Source organism: Leucopleurus acutus (assembly GCF_964270905.1).
Source record: "Leucopleurus acutus genome assembly, chromosome: 7".
Lineage (NCBI taxonomy): Eukaryota > Metazoa > Chordata > Mammalia > Artiodactyla > Delphinidae > Leucopleurus > Leucopleurus acutus.
Window position 1 is genome coordinate 106,581,929 of NC_139150.1, and position 13,585 is coordinate 106,595,513.

A 13,585-nucleotide genomic window follows, 5' to 3' on the forward strand; every position below is an offset into this window, starting at 1 on the left:
TTTGCATATACTGAAGAATCCTTGCATTCCTGGGAAAAACCCCACTTGATCATGGTGTATGATCCTTTTAATGTGCTGTTGGATTCTGTTTGCTATTATTCTGTTAAGGATTTTTGCATCTATGTTCATCAGAGATACTGACCTGTAGTTTTCTTTTTTTGTGACATCTTTGTCTGGTTTTGGTATCAGGGTGGTGGTGGCCTCATAGAATGAGTTTGGGAGACTTTCTCCCTTTGCTATATTTTGGAAGGTGTTAGCTCTTCTCTAAATCTTTGATAGAATTCACCTGTGAAGTCATCTCATCCTGGGCTTTTGTTTGCTGGAAGATTTTTAATCACAGTTTCAATTTCAGTGCTTGTGATAGGTCTGTTTATATTTTCCATTTCTTCCTGGTTCAGTCTCGGAAGGTTGTGCTTTTCTAAGAATGTGTCCATTTCTTCCAGGTTGTCCATTTTATTGGCAGATATTTGCTTTTTAATCTCTCATGATCCTTTGTATTTCTGCATTGTCAGTTGTTACTTCTCCTTTTCATTTCTAATTCTGTTGATTTGAATCTTCCCCTTTTTTTCTTGATGAATCTGGCTAATGGTTTATCAAATTTGTTTATCTTCTCAAAGACCCAGCTTTTAGTTTTAATGATCTTTGCTATTGTTTCCTTCATTTCTTTTTCATTTATTTCTGAGCTGATCTTTATGATTTCTTTCCTTCTGCTAACTTTGGGTTGTTTTTGTTCTTCTTTCTCTAATTGCTTTAGGTGTAAGGTTACATTGTTTATTTGAGATTTGTCTTGTTTCTTGAGGTAGGATTGTATTGCTATAAACCTCCCTCTTAGAACTGCTTTTGCTGCATCCCATAGGTTTTGGGCTGTTGTGTTTCCATTGTCATTTGTTTCTAGGTATTTTTAAATTTCCTCTTTGATTTCTTCAGTGATCTCTTGGTTATTTAGTAGTGTATTGTTTAGCCTCCATGCGTTTGTATTTTTTTTACAGATTTTTTTCCTGTAATTGATATCTAGTCTCATAGCGTTGTGGTCAGAGAAGATACTTGATACGATTTCAATTTTCTTAAAATTACCAAGGCTTTATTTGTGACCCCAAATATGGTCTATCCTGGGGAATGTTCCATGAGCACTTGAAAAGAAAGTGTATTCTGTTGTTTTTGGATGGAATGTCCTATAAATATCAATGAAGTCCATCTTGTTTAATGTGTCATTTAAAGCTTCTGTTTCCTTATTTATTTTCATTTTGGATGATCTGTCCATTGGTGAAAGTGGGGCATTAAATTCCCCTACTATTATTGTGTTACTGTTGATTTCCCCTTTTATGGCTGTTAGCATTTGACTTATGTATTGAGGTGCTCCTATGTTGGGTACATAAATATTTTCAACTGTTATGTCTTCTTCTTGGATTGATCCCTTGATCATTATATAGTGTCCGTCTTTGTCTCTTGTAATAATCTTTGTTTTAAAGTGTATTTTGTCTGATATGAGAATTGCTACTCCAGCTTTCTTTTGATTTCCATTTGTTTTTCCATCCCCTCACTTTCAGTCTGTATGTGTCCCTGGGTCTGAATTGGGTCTCTTGTAGGCAGCATATGTACAGGTCTTGTTTTTGTATCCATTCAGCCAGTCTATGTCTTTTGGTTGGAGCAGTTAATCCATTTACATTTAAGGTAATTATTGATATGTATGTTCCCATTACAATTTTCTTAATTGTTTTGGGTTTGTTTTTGTAGGTCTTTTCCTTCCCTTGTATTTCCCACCTAGAGAAAGTCCTTTAGCATTTGTTGTAAAGCTGGTTTGGTGATGCTGAATTCTCTTAACTTTTGCTTATCTGTAAAGGTTTTAATTTCTCCATCAAATCTGAATGAGATCCCTGCTGGGTAGAGTAATCTTGTTTGTAGGTTTTTCCCTTTCATCACTATAAATTTGTCCTGCCACTCCCTTCTGGCTTGCAGTTTCTGCTAAAAGGTCAGCTGTTAACCTTATGGGGATTCCCTTGTATGTTATTTGTTGCTTTTCCCTTGCTACTTTTAATATTTTTTCTTTGTATTTAATTATTGATAGTTTCATTAATAGGTGTCTTGTTGTGTTTCTCTTTGGGTTTATTCTGTATGGGACTCTCTGTGCTTCCTAGACTTGACTGACTATTTCCTTTCCCATGTTAGGGAAGTTTTTGACTATAATCTCTTCAAGTATTTTCTCAGCCCCTTTCTTCTCTTCTTCTTCTGGGACCCCTATAATTCGAATGTTGGTGTGTTTAATGTTGTCCCAGAGGTCTCTGAGACTGTCCTCAATTCTTTTCATTCTTTTTTCTTTATTCTGCTCTCTGGCAGTTATTTCCACCATTTTGTCTTCCAGCTCACTTATCTGTTCTTCTGCCTCAGTTATTCTGCTATTGATTCCTTCTAGAGTATTTTTAACTTCAGTTATTGTGTTGTTCATCACTGTTCGTTTGCACTTTACTTCTTTTAGATCCTTGTTAAATATTTCTTGTATTTTCTCTATTCTGTTTCTGAGATTTTGGATCATCTTTACTATCATTACTCTGAATTCTTTTTCAGGTTGGTTGCCTATTTCATCTTCATTTATTTGGTCTTGTAGGTTTTTACCTTGCTCTTTTGTCTGTAACATATTTTTTGTTGTTTTTTTCTTTTTCTTTTTTTTTTTTTTTTGATGTGTGGTGCTGTATTCCTGTCTTACTGGTTGTTTGGCCTGAGACTTACAGCACTGGAGTTGGTGCTGAGATCCAGCCAGGTCTTGGTGCTAAGATGAGGATCTCTGGGTGGCCTCACTCTGATTAATATTCCCTGGGGTCTGAGTCTCTCTGTTAGTCCAGAGGTTTGGACTTGGAGCTCCCACCACAGGAGCTCAGGCCCAAGCTCCAGCTTGGGAACCAAGATCTTGCAAGCTTTGTGGCATGGTAAACGAAAAAGAAAAAAAGGAAAAAGAACGAAAAAAAGGAGCAGTACAATATCAAGGAATAAAAAATAAAATAAAATTATAAAGATAGAAAATATATTAGGAAAAATAAAACTATAATTGAAACAAGTGCAACAAGGCAAAATAAAGCCACAACAGAAAAAAGAAAATAAAAGGTGGGGGGAACAAGCCTAAAGGAGAGAACAATAACAAAGTATAAAGAATAAAATAAAATTAGAAAAATAAAAGACTTATTAGGAAAAATAAAAAATATAAATGAATTAACAACAATGAATCAACAAGGTAAAACAGAACCCCAATCTAAAAGAGGAAAAAAGAAAAAAAAAAAAAAAGCCTTTATGATAGGGGTGGAACTTATGCAGGGGTGGAAGTTATGCAGGGGCGGGGTTTAGGGTGGGGTGGGACCTAGGCAGTTGAGAGGGTGACGTTTGAGCGTGAGGCAGGGCCTCTGCTTAGGACCTGCGCAGAAGGGGAGAGGCAGCACGTTGGAAGGAGCGCCTCTGGAGTGTGGAGTTCAGGAGTTTGGAGATAAGGCCCTGAGTGAGCGTGGGTGGGTGGGGTTTAGGCCCAGCGTGTTGGAGGAGTCTCAGAGGGGGTCTCTGAGTGTAGAGGTGGGGCCCTGGGTGGGGTGTAGGGGTGGGGCTTGGGCTCTGCACGGCAGGAGGGAGGCTCCGAGGGCAGAGGATTAGGCTTGGGGGCCCAACAAGCTCCGGGTGCATAAGTGGACAGGGAAAGCACTGGCCCCCGTTCCCTTCTGTTCCTTCACACCCCTCTCTCCCATTTCCCCAGGATCTCCCCCATCCCCACTGAACCCCTAACCGAGGGTGGGTCCCGCTGGGTGTAGGAACTCTTCCCCTCCCCCAGCTGCCCCTCAGGGGTGCTGGTCCTGTAGGTCTGGCCTTTACTTTTGCTCCCTCTTCCCTCCCTCCCACTCCCTCAGGACCCACATGACTGGAGGGGGTCTAGGTGGTCAGAAGATCAGGCCTGGGATCTAAGAAGGTTCCTGGGGGCCCAAGTGGGCAGGGGAAACCTGGCCACGCTCCTTTTTGATCCTCTGCCCTGCCAGTGGTTCCCCAATTTCCCCCTTCGAGCGTGGGATCCCTTCCCCTCCCCCAGCCGCCCCTCAGGGCACCAGTCCCGTCCCACCTCCACTTCTCCTCTGCCCCTCACTCTCCCCACACCCCCTGTCCTACCTGGTCGCTGGGGGTTCCTCCTGTCCCCTTAGGTGTCCGTGGTTCCCCACCGGTGCCTGGTAGGTGCCCTAGTTGTCAGAATAACATTTTTTTGAGTGCACATTTTATATTTTAAAAATTTCACTGTGTTTTGGGCTGCAAGTAAAAAATGTTGAAGTATTGAAATCACACAATATTTATTTTTGAACAAAATAGGATTATGCTAGAAATCAATAATAAAAATATAACAAAATATCTCCATAAATTTGGAAATTAAAGAACTGTATCCCTAAATAATAATGAATGTAGGGACTTCCCTGGTGGTCAAGTGGGTAAGACTCCATGCTCCCAATGCAGGGAGCCTGGGTTCGATCCCTGGTTGGGGAACTAAATCTCACATGCATGCCTCAACTAAGAGTCTGCATGTCACAAACTAAGAAGCCCACATGCCACAACTAAGATCTGGCACAGCCTAAATAAATAAATATTTTTTAAAAATGCAAAAGGAAATAATAATGGAAATTTTAAAACATTTTGAATTGAACAATAATAGAAAACATTACATTTCAAAACTAGTTGTTACAGCTAAAATAGTACTTAGTGGGATATTTATAGCTCTTAACAGATATAAAAGAGAAAAGACTGAAGAAATGAGCTAAGCATCCTTCTTAACTAATTAGGAAATAAAAATAAAATATAGAAAGCAAAAAGAAGGAACAGTTATGATAAAAGCAGAAATTAGTAGAATAGAAAACAAATCCACAGCAGAGAGTTTTGATATACCCAGAGTTGTTCTTCCAAAAAGATTAATAAATTTGACAGACCTTTGGTGACACTGATCAAAGAAAAAAGAAAATGTTACAAAAATGCAGGAGTGGAAGGGAACATAACTTAGATACTGTAAAAATTAACAATATAATAAGATATTATGAACAACTTTATGCCAGAAATCAGATGGAATGGACAAATTCCTGGAAAAAAAATTTACCCTAAGTGAATCTGGGTTCTAGAGTAGGATTCTGGTTATAGTTGCGCAAAATATTATGTACTAAAAGTTGTTGAATTGTACACTTAAAATGCTTGAGTTTGACTGTATATAAATTGTACCTCAATAAGGTTATATGAAATGAAAACTGACTCTGGAAGTGAAAGCAAACCCGAAAATTCTTATAACTCATTGGAAAAATTGAATTAGTAATTAAAAATCTTCCTGCAAGCAAAATTCCAGGCTCAGATGGTTCAGTGGAAAGTTCAACCTGATATTCAAGGAACAAATAATTCCAGTCTTACACAAACTTTTTAGAAAATAGACAAAGAGGTTTCTTCTAATTCATTTCTGAAGCTGTTATAACCTTGATAACAAAATCTGAAAAGGATAGTAGGCGAATAGAAAAATATAGGCCAATCCCACATATATACAAAAATTCTAAACAAAATATTAGCAAATAGGATCCAGCAATATATAAAAAAGGATAATATACTATCACCAAGTTGGTTTATTCTAAGGTTGATTTAATATTAGAAAAACAATTAATGTAAATCACCACAGTAACAGATTAGAGGGGAAAAGCTTATGATCATCATTTCAAAAGATGGAGGAAAAGTATTTGATTAAATTCAATGTCCTTTCATGATAAAAATTCATAGCCAAATAGGAATAGAAGGAGACTTTTTTAACCTTATAAAAGATATCTATAAAACAAAACACAATCAGACAAAAACAGAGCTTCAAGAAGCAACACAATAATGAAACCTCACTTTCTCTTTGAGATGAGAAACAAGAATCCAAGACAATAACACAAGAAAAACAATGAAAAAGGAGAAACAAAATTTCCATCATTTGTAGATTATCTCATTGTGTACATTCCATTCCATAAGAATTTATAGTTCAAAGGTTAATGTTCATGAATGTTTAGCCAAGTGACTGCTTACAAAGATCAAGGTACAAAAATAAGTTATATTTCTAGACTAGTCATAAACAGAAAATGGAAAATATTTAAATGTAATTTATAATACCATGAGAAATATGAAGTACATGAAAGTATCTGTGCGGTGCCTTTACCGAAATAAATAAAAAACTTTACCATGAGATATTAAAGCATATCTAAATAAGTGGAGAAATATACCATATTTACAGTATGGAAAGCTCAATATTATAAAATGACATTTCTGCTCAAATTTATCAGTAGATTCAATGCAATCCTTGTCAAAAATTCAAACAAATTTTTGGTGAAACTTGATAATTACAAAGTGTATATGGAATACAAAGGGCCTAGAAGCATCAAGACACTCATGCAGAGAAACATGGTTGAATTAGCTATTTTATAAGTTAGCAAAAGTATTATAAAGTTATAATAATTAAAACTATGGTATTGGAATAAAAATGAACAGATAGATGATTGGAACTGAATAGATACCCAGAAACATTTATGGATACTTGATGTTGCTAGAGTCGGCAGTGCAGAGTAGTGGAGAAATAATTTTTTTTCAGGAAATAGTATTCAGATGAATAAGTATCCATTTGGGAAAAAAATAAAGTTGGATTCCTATTTAACATCATTTATAATAAAACATTTCCAGGTGGATAAAATGAAAGCCAAAAAAGTTAGGAAATATTACAGGAGAATATTTAATGAATTTAATTTTAATGATTTTATTTATTAAATAAATTTTATTTATTTATTTATTAAATAAATTTTAAATTTATAATTAAATTAAATAAAATAAATTTTATTTAATTATTTATTTAATTATTTATATAATTTATATAATTATATATAATTTAATTATAATTTAATTATAATTTATATAATTTATATATATTATTTATATAATTTATTTAATTATATAATATATAATTTATATATTTATTTATATATAAATATATATATTTATATATATATAATTTATATAAAAAATTATATAAAAAATATATAATTTATATATTTAATTTATATGTTTATTTATATATATATTTATATATATATTAATTTATATATATAATTTATATATAATTAAATATAATTTAATTATATAATATATATAATTATATATAATTTAATTATAATTTATAATTTAATTATAATTTATATTATTTATATATATTATTTATATAATTTATTTAATTATAAATAAAATAAATTTTATTTATAATTAAATAAAATAAATTTTATTTATTTATTAAATAAATTTTATTTATTTATTTAATAAATTTTATTTATTTATTTATTTATTATTTATTTATTAAATAAATTTTAATAAATTTTAATAAAATTTTAATTTTATTTATTAAATAAAATTTAATTTTATTTTATTTAATGAATATTTTAAATATTTTTACATGAGACACACAAATTTCCTGACCTTATGGTCAGGAAAAGCCCATATTTTTGACTATATAAACACTAAGAATTTCTATTTATCAAGACTTTACAAAAAATTTTAAAAACCCACAGTAAAGAAAATGATATTTGTTGCAGCACATATAATTTATGAAGGACAGGTATCTGGAACATAAAAAGAACCTCTGTAAATCAATAAGGAAGATAGCTTTCCCCAAATGACCGAAACGCTTGAATAAAAGGAAATCCAGAAGTCCGACAAACATATGAAAAATTGTTCAACCTTCTTAGTAATCAGCGAAATACAAAGTTAAACCACTTGAGATACCAATATACATTCATGAGTTGGCAGAAATAAAAAGTTCAACAATTATCAAACATTTAAAGAAAAATTATACCAATTCTTTACAAACTCTTCCCGCTACAAAAAAAACCCAGAAAAGGAAGGAACACTTCATTTTATGAGGGTAGTATTATCCTGATAGCAAAAACAGACAAAGATATCACAAGAAAAGAAAACTACAGACCAATAAATGTTATGAACATAGACATAAAAATCCTCAACAAAAGCCTAGGAACTAGAATTCAATAATATGTGAAAAGATTATACACTGTGACCCAGTGGAATTTTTCCCAGGAGTGCAAGTTTGGTTTAACATTCAAAAATCAATTAATGTAATACACTGAATCAATAGAATAAAGGACAATAATATGATCATCTCACTACATGCAGAAAAAACATTTCACGGGACTTCCCTGGCAATCCAATGGATAAAACTCTCTGCTTCCACTGCAGGGGGCACGGGTTTGATCCCTGGTCGGGGAACTAAGATCCCACAAGCCATGCAGCACAGCTAAAAAACAAAACAAAAAAAACCAAAAACATTTCACAAAACCCAGCACCTTATCATGATAAAGGCACTCAACAAACCAGGAATAGAAGGGAAATTCCTCAATCTGATAAAGAACAACCATGAAAAACCTATAGCTGACATCATACTTAATGTGAAAGCTTTCCCCCTAAGATCAGGAACAAGACAAGGATGTCCATGTTCACTACTCTTTTCAACATTGTGCTGGGGTTTCTGGACATGACAATAAGGCAAGAGAATGAAAAGAAGGCATAGAGACTGGTAAGGAAGAGATAAAACTATTTGTAGATGAGATGATCTTGTATATAGAAAATCCTTGGGAATCCACTAAAAAATCTTTTAGAACTAATAAATGAGTTCTACAAGGTTGCAGGATACAAGGTCAATATAAAATGATCATTTGTACTTCTATACAGTAGCAATGAGCCAACCAAAATTGAAATTAAGAAAACAATTCCATTTGCAATAGCATCAAAAAGAATAGCTACCTAAGAATAAATTAACAAAGGCAGTGCAAATTACACTGAAAATTACAAAACATTGTTGAAAGAAGTTAAAGAAGGCCTAAATAAATGAAAAGACATTCTTTGTTCATTATTGAAAAGACAATATTTTTAAGATGGCAATACTCCCCAAATTGATATACATATTCAACACAATCACTATCAAAATCCCAGTTGAGTTTGCAGAAATCAGCGAGGTGATCCTAAAATTCATATGGAAATGCAAGGACCCGTAATAGCCAAAACGATCTTGAAAAAGAAAGACAAAGGTAGACTCACACTTCCCAATTCAAAACTTAACAACAAAACAAAACAAGACTTACTGCCAAGCTACAGTAATGAAGACAGTGTGATACTGGTATAAGGATAGAGCTATAGATCAATGGAATAGAATTTAGAGTCCAGAAATAAGCCTTCACAATTACAGTTAATTGATTTTTGACAAGAGTGCCAAAGCAGTTCAATGGGGGAAAGAATTGTCGTTTCGACTAGTGGTATTAGGACAACTGGATATCTACATGTAAATAGATATCCATGTGGAATGAAAGTGGACCCACATCTCACACAGTACACAAAAATTAACTCAAAATAGATAAAACCTTAAAGGTAAGAGCTGAAACTATTAAACTCTTAGAAGAAAGCATAGATACAAATCTGCATGGCCTTGATTAGGCAATGGTTTCTTAACTATGATACCAAAAACATGAGCAATAAAAGAAAATATAGGTAAACTGGACATCAACACTTTAAATTTTTGTGCTTCGAAAAAAGGATACCATCAAGAAAGTGAAAACTCTATATTTAAAATGGATAACCAACAAGGACCTACTGTATAGTACAGGGAACTGTGCTCCATATTATGGAACAACCTAAATGGGAGAAGAATTTGAAAAAGAATAGATACATATATATGTTATAACTGAATCACGTTGCTGTACACCTGAAACGAACACAACATTGTTAATCAATTATACTCCAATATAAAATAATAAGTTAAAAAAATAAAAAAAAAGAAAGTGAAAACCCAGAGTACAGAAGAAAAGTTTTGCAAATCATATATCTGGTGAGGTAGATATTTATGTATATCTTGCAACTCAGCAATAAAAGGACAAATAGCCCAATTAAAAAATGGTCAATGGATCTGAATAGACATTTCTTCAAAGAAGATATACAAACGACCAATAAGCACAAGAAAAGAGGCTCCATATCATCAGCTATCAGGGAAATGTAAATCAAAACATAAGGTGACATCAAGTCACACCCAGTGGAATCGCTATTATGAGAAAGACAGATAGTAACAAGTGTTGGCGAGGATGTGGAGAAATTAGAACCATCACACACTGCTGGTGGGAATGTAAACTAGTACAGCGGCTTTGGAAAACAGTTTGGCAGGTCCTTAAAAGGCTAATTAGCCGTAGAGTTACCATATGATCAGGACCTCTACTCCTGGGTATATACACAAGAGATTGAAACATGTCCACACAAAAAATTGTCTGTGAATGTTCGTAACAGCAGCATGTTCGTAATAGCCCAAAAGAGGAAGAACCCTAATGTCCATCAACTGATTAGTGGATAAATAATAACAGCCATACAATGGGATATTATTTGGAATAAAAATGAAATATTAATACATGCTATAACATGGGTGAAGCTTGAGCAATAATGCTAAGTGAAGGATGACAGTCACAAGGGTCCACGTACTGTATGATTCAACTTACGTGAAATGAAATGAACAGGCAAATCTATAGAGACAGAAAGTAGGCAACCATTGTTGCCTAGGGCTGGGGTTGGGGGGATGAGCAGTGGCGTCTAACAGGTTTGGGTTTCTGTGGTAATTAAAATGTCCTAAAATTTTCAAAATATTAATTCTTCTTTTTTCAGCTTTATTGAGGTATAACTGACAAATAAAATTGTAAGGTATTTAAAGTGTACATTGTGATGATTTGATATATGTATATAAAAATGTTCAAAAGTTGATTGTGACGATGGAAGCACAACTCTGTGAATATACTAACAACCATCAAATTGTACACTTTGAAAGGGTGAATTGTGTGGTATGTGAATCATACCTTGGTAAAGCTATTAAAAAACAAAACAAAATTAAAAAACCTCTGACAACACCAAGTGTTAAGGAGTCTATAGCGCAACGGGAACTCTCAGGTTCTATTAATGGGAGTTGCAAATTCGTGTAACCACTTTTTATTTTTATTACTTTTTTCTTTTTTGGCTGTGCGCCTTGTTCCCCGACCAGGGATTGAACCCGTGCCCTGGACGGTGAAAGTGCGGAGTCTTAGCTACTGGACCACCAGGGAATTCCCAGTGTAACCACTTTGGAAAGATGTTTGGCAGTACTATCTTGTAGTTGAAGATATGCACCCCTAAGGTTCAGTCATTTCACTCCTGTGTGTACCCCTAGGGAAAATTGTATACACATGGCCCAGGATACATTTATAAGAATAACAGCATTACTTGTAATAACTCCAAACTGGAAACAACCCAAATGTCCATCAGTAGAATGTGTAATTTTATTGTGGTATAGTCATATCATAGAAACCTATCAAGAAAGAGAATGAATGACTTAGAACTATTCTCAGCGAACATGGGTGAATCCTAAAAACTTAATGTTGAGGGGAACAACAAGACACAAAAAATACAGACAGCCCATTTACACAAAGCCTGTTTACAAAAGTTCAAACCCAGCTCAAACCAAAGTTTAGCACTTAGGGGTATATCCATAGGTGATAGAACATTTTAAAATGCAAGAAAATGATTATCTCAAAAGTCAGGAGCGTGTTTACCTTCTCTTTGTGGGGAAGAGACACATACGCGATTTGGGGACCCCCTTCTTCCACATGGTGTGATTACATAGTTGGGTTAACGTTATTCATTAAACTGTACATTTATATTTTTTGTCTTTTTCTGTATGTAATAATATACAATAAAAAGGTCAAGGAAAAGTTTGAAGACAGTTTTGGAACTAATAAAGGGAACATTTTGTTGAAATTTCAAACCTACTTTTTATTTATTATTTATAGGTATTTGGAGTGAAGTGGGGAGAATTATACGTGCTTCCGTAAATATAATGCTGCCCTCCTGACCCAGAAGTTGATATATTGCATTATAAACAAAAGAACTCATTACCTGTAGTGCCTGGAGTGGGACTGTATACTGAGGTTCAGGAGGGGTTTAGATGAATTGGTGGAAGGAAGATCTCAAAGGGTGATACACAGTATAAATTCCTAACCTTTTGAATCGGGTGTCAGAAAGGGTAATTGGATTCTCTTCAACATGCTTCTTGTTGCTGCTGTCACATAGAAAGATACACTAGATAGATGGAGAGGCTGACCCTGGAAGTCGAATCTCATCTCCTTCCGTAACAACAGAAGGCACAATCCTTCCCCAGAGGATCTCAGTCCATGCCCTGTGCCCAGAATGAAGGTCGCAGCTGATCAACCAGAGTTTGCCGTGCAATGTAGGACTAGAGTAGATTCTAGGTCCCAGTTTTTGCGTAATTTACAAGCTGACTGGGGAGACAAAAGTGACACCCCTGAATAGGAATTTAAAATTTTGAATTACGTGGTTTTAATTATAAGCGTATTAGGAGGGAAAATATTTGCAGATGCCATGCCAGAAAAATGTACAGATCAATAAGAGAAATCTAACAACCTAACAGAAAAATGGGCAAAGGACCTGAAGAGGCAGTTCACAGAAAAAGAAACTAAACAGCGATAAGCATATGAAAAGCTGCTTGCCTTCACTCATAATTAAAGAACTGTAGATCAAAGTGACAAGGTATTCCTTACCACCTATCAGCTTGGGAAACATTTACAGGTTTGAAAATAGCCAGTGTTGGTGAAGACGTAGGGAAAGAAATGTTGTTTGTTGCTGGTAGGAATGTAAATTAGTATTTACTACGTCCTAATTAGTATTACTAACCACCTAATTAATATTTACTAATTACATCAGTACAATCTTTTTGAAGGACAGTTGGCAGTATCAACTATTAAAAAACAAAACCACATACACTTGGACTCAGCAATTTGAGGACTTGGAATTTAGCTCTTGCATATTCTCTTAAAAATATGGAAGAAAAAAATATGGCAATATAGACACAGGTACGAAAGTAGTGACATCAGTTGCCTCCGTGGGGGGGAACTGGGTGGCTGTGGACTCTGCAGGAAGGATGGAACGAGGATTATAGGCAAAAAGGGAGGCTTTTTACCTTATACCCTCTTGTACATTTGGATTTTGAATCATGTGGATGTGATATTCGTGTTTTAAAAATAAGACTTTAAAAAGGGCCTTCAATATAAGTTCATTGGGACAGCATTATAGCAGAGAACTAAAAATTACCCAGAAGTCCACCAATAGGGGACTGGTTAAGTCGATATACATATGGTGAAATATTATGCAGCTGTTTAAAGGAGAGAGGCAAATTCCATAGAGAATATCTCCCAGATGCACACAACGAAATCAATATGCATACAGGGTAATTCTATTTTGTAAGTGAAAATGTCTATATACAGATAATCATTGGGGAGAACTAAATTGGGGAGGAAGATTTATCTTTGTTTTGCAATTTCTATATTGTTCGAATATTTTGCATTTTGTACATATGATTTTTTTTAATCTTGAAACATTTTAGGAAAGATCTTCAGGAGATCATTAATTCAGCAAACACTGACATTGACTGTGTTCCAGATTCGGTGCTAGGAAGAAAGGATGAAGATATGAAAAGACAGCATCTTCCCTGGAA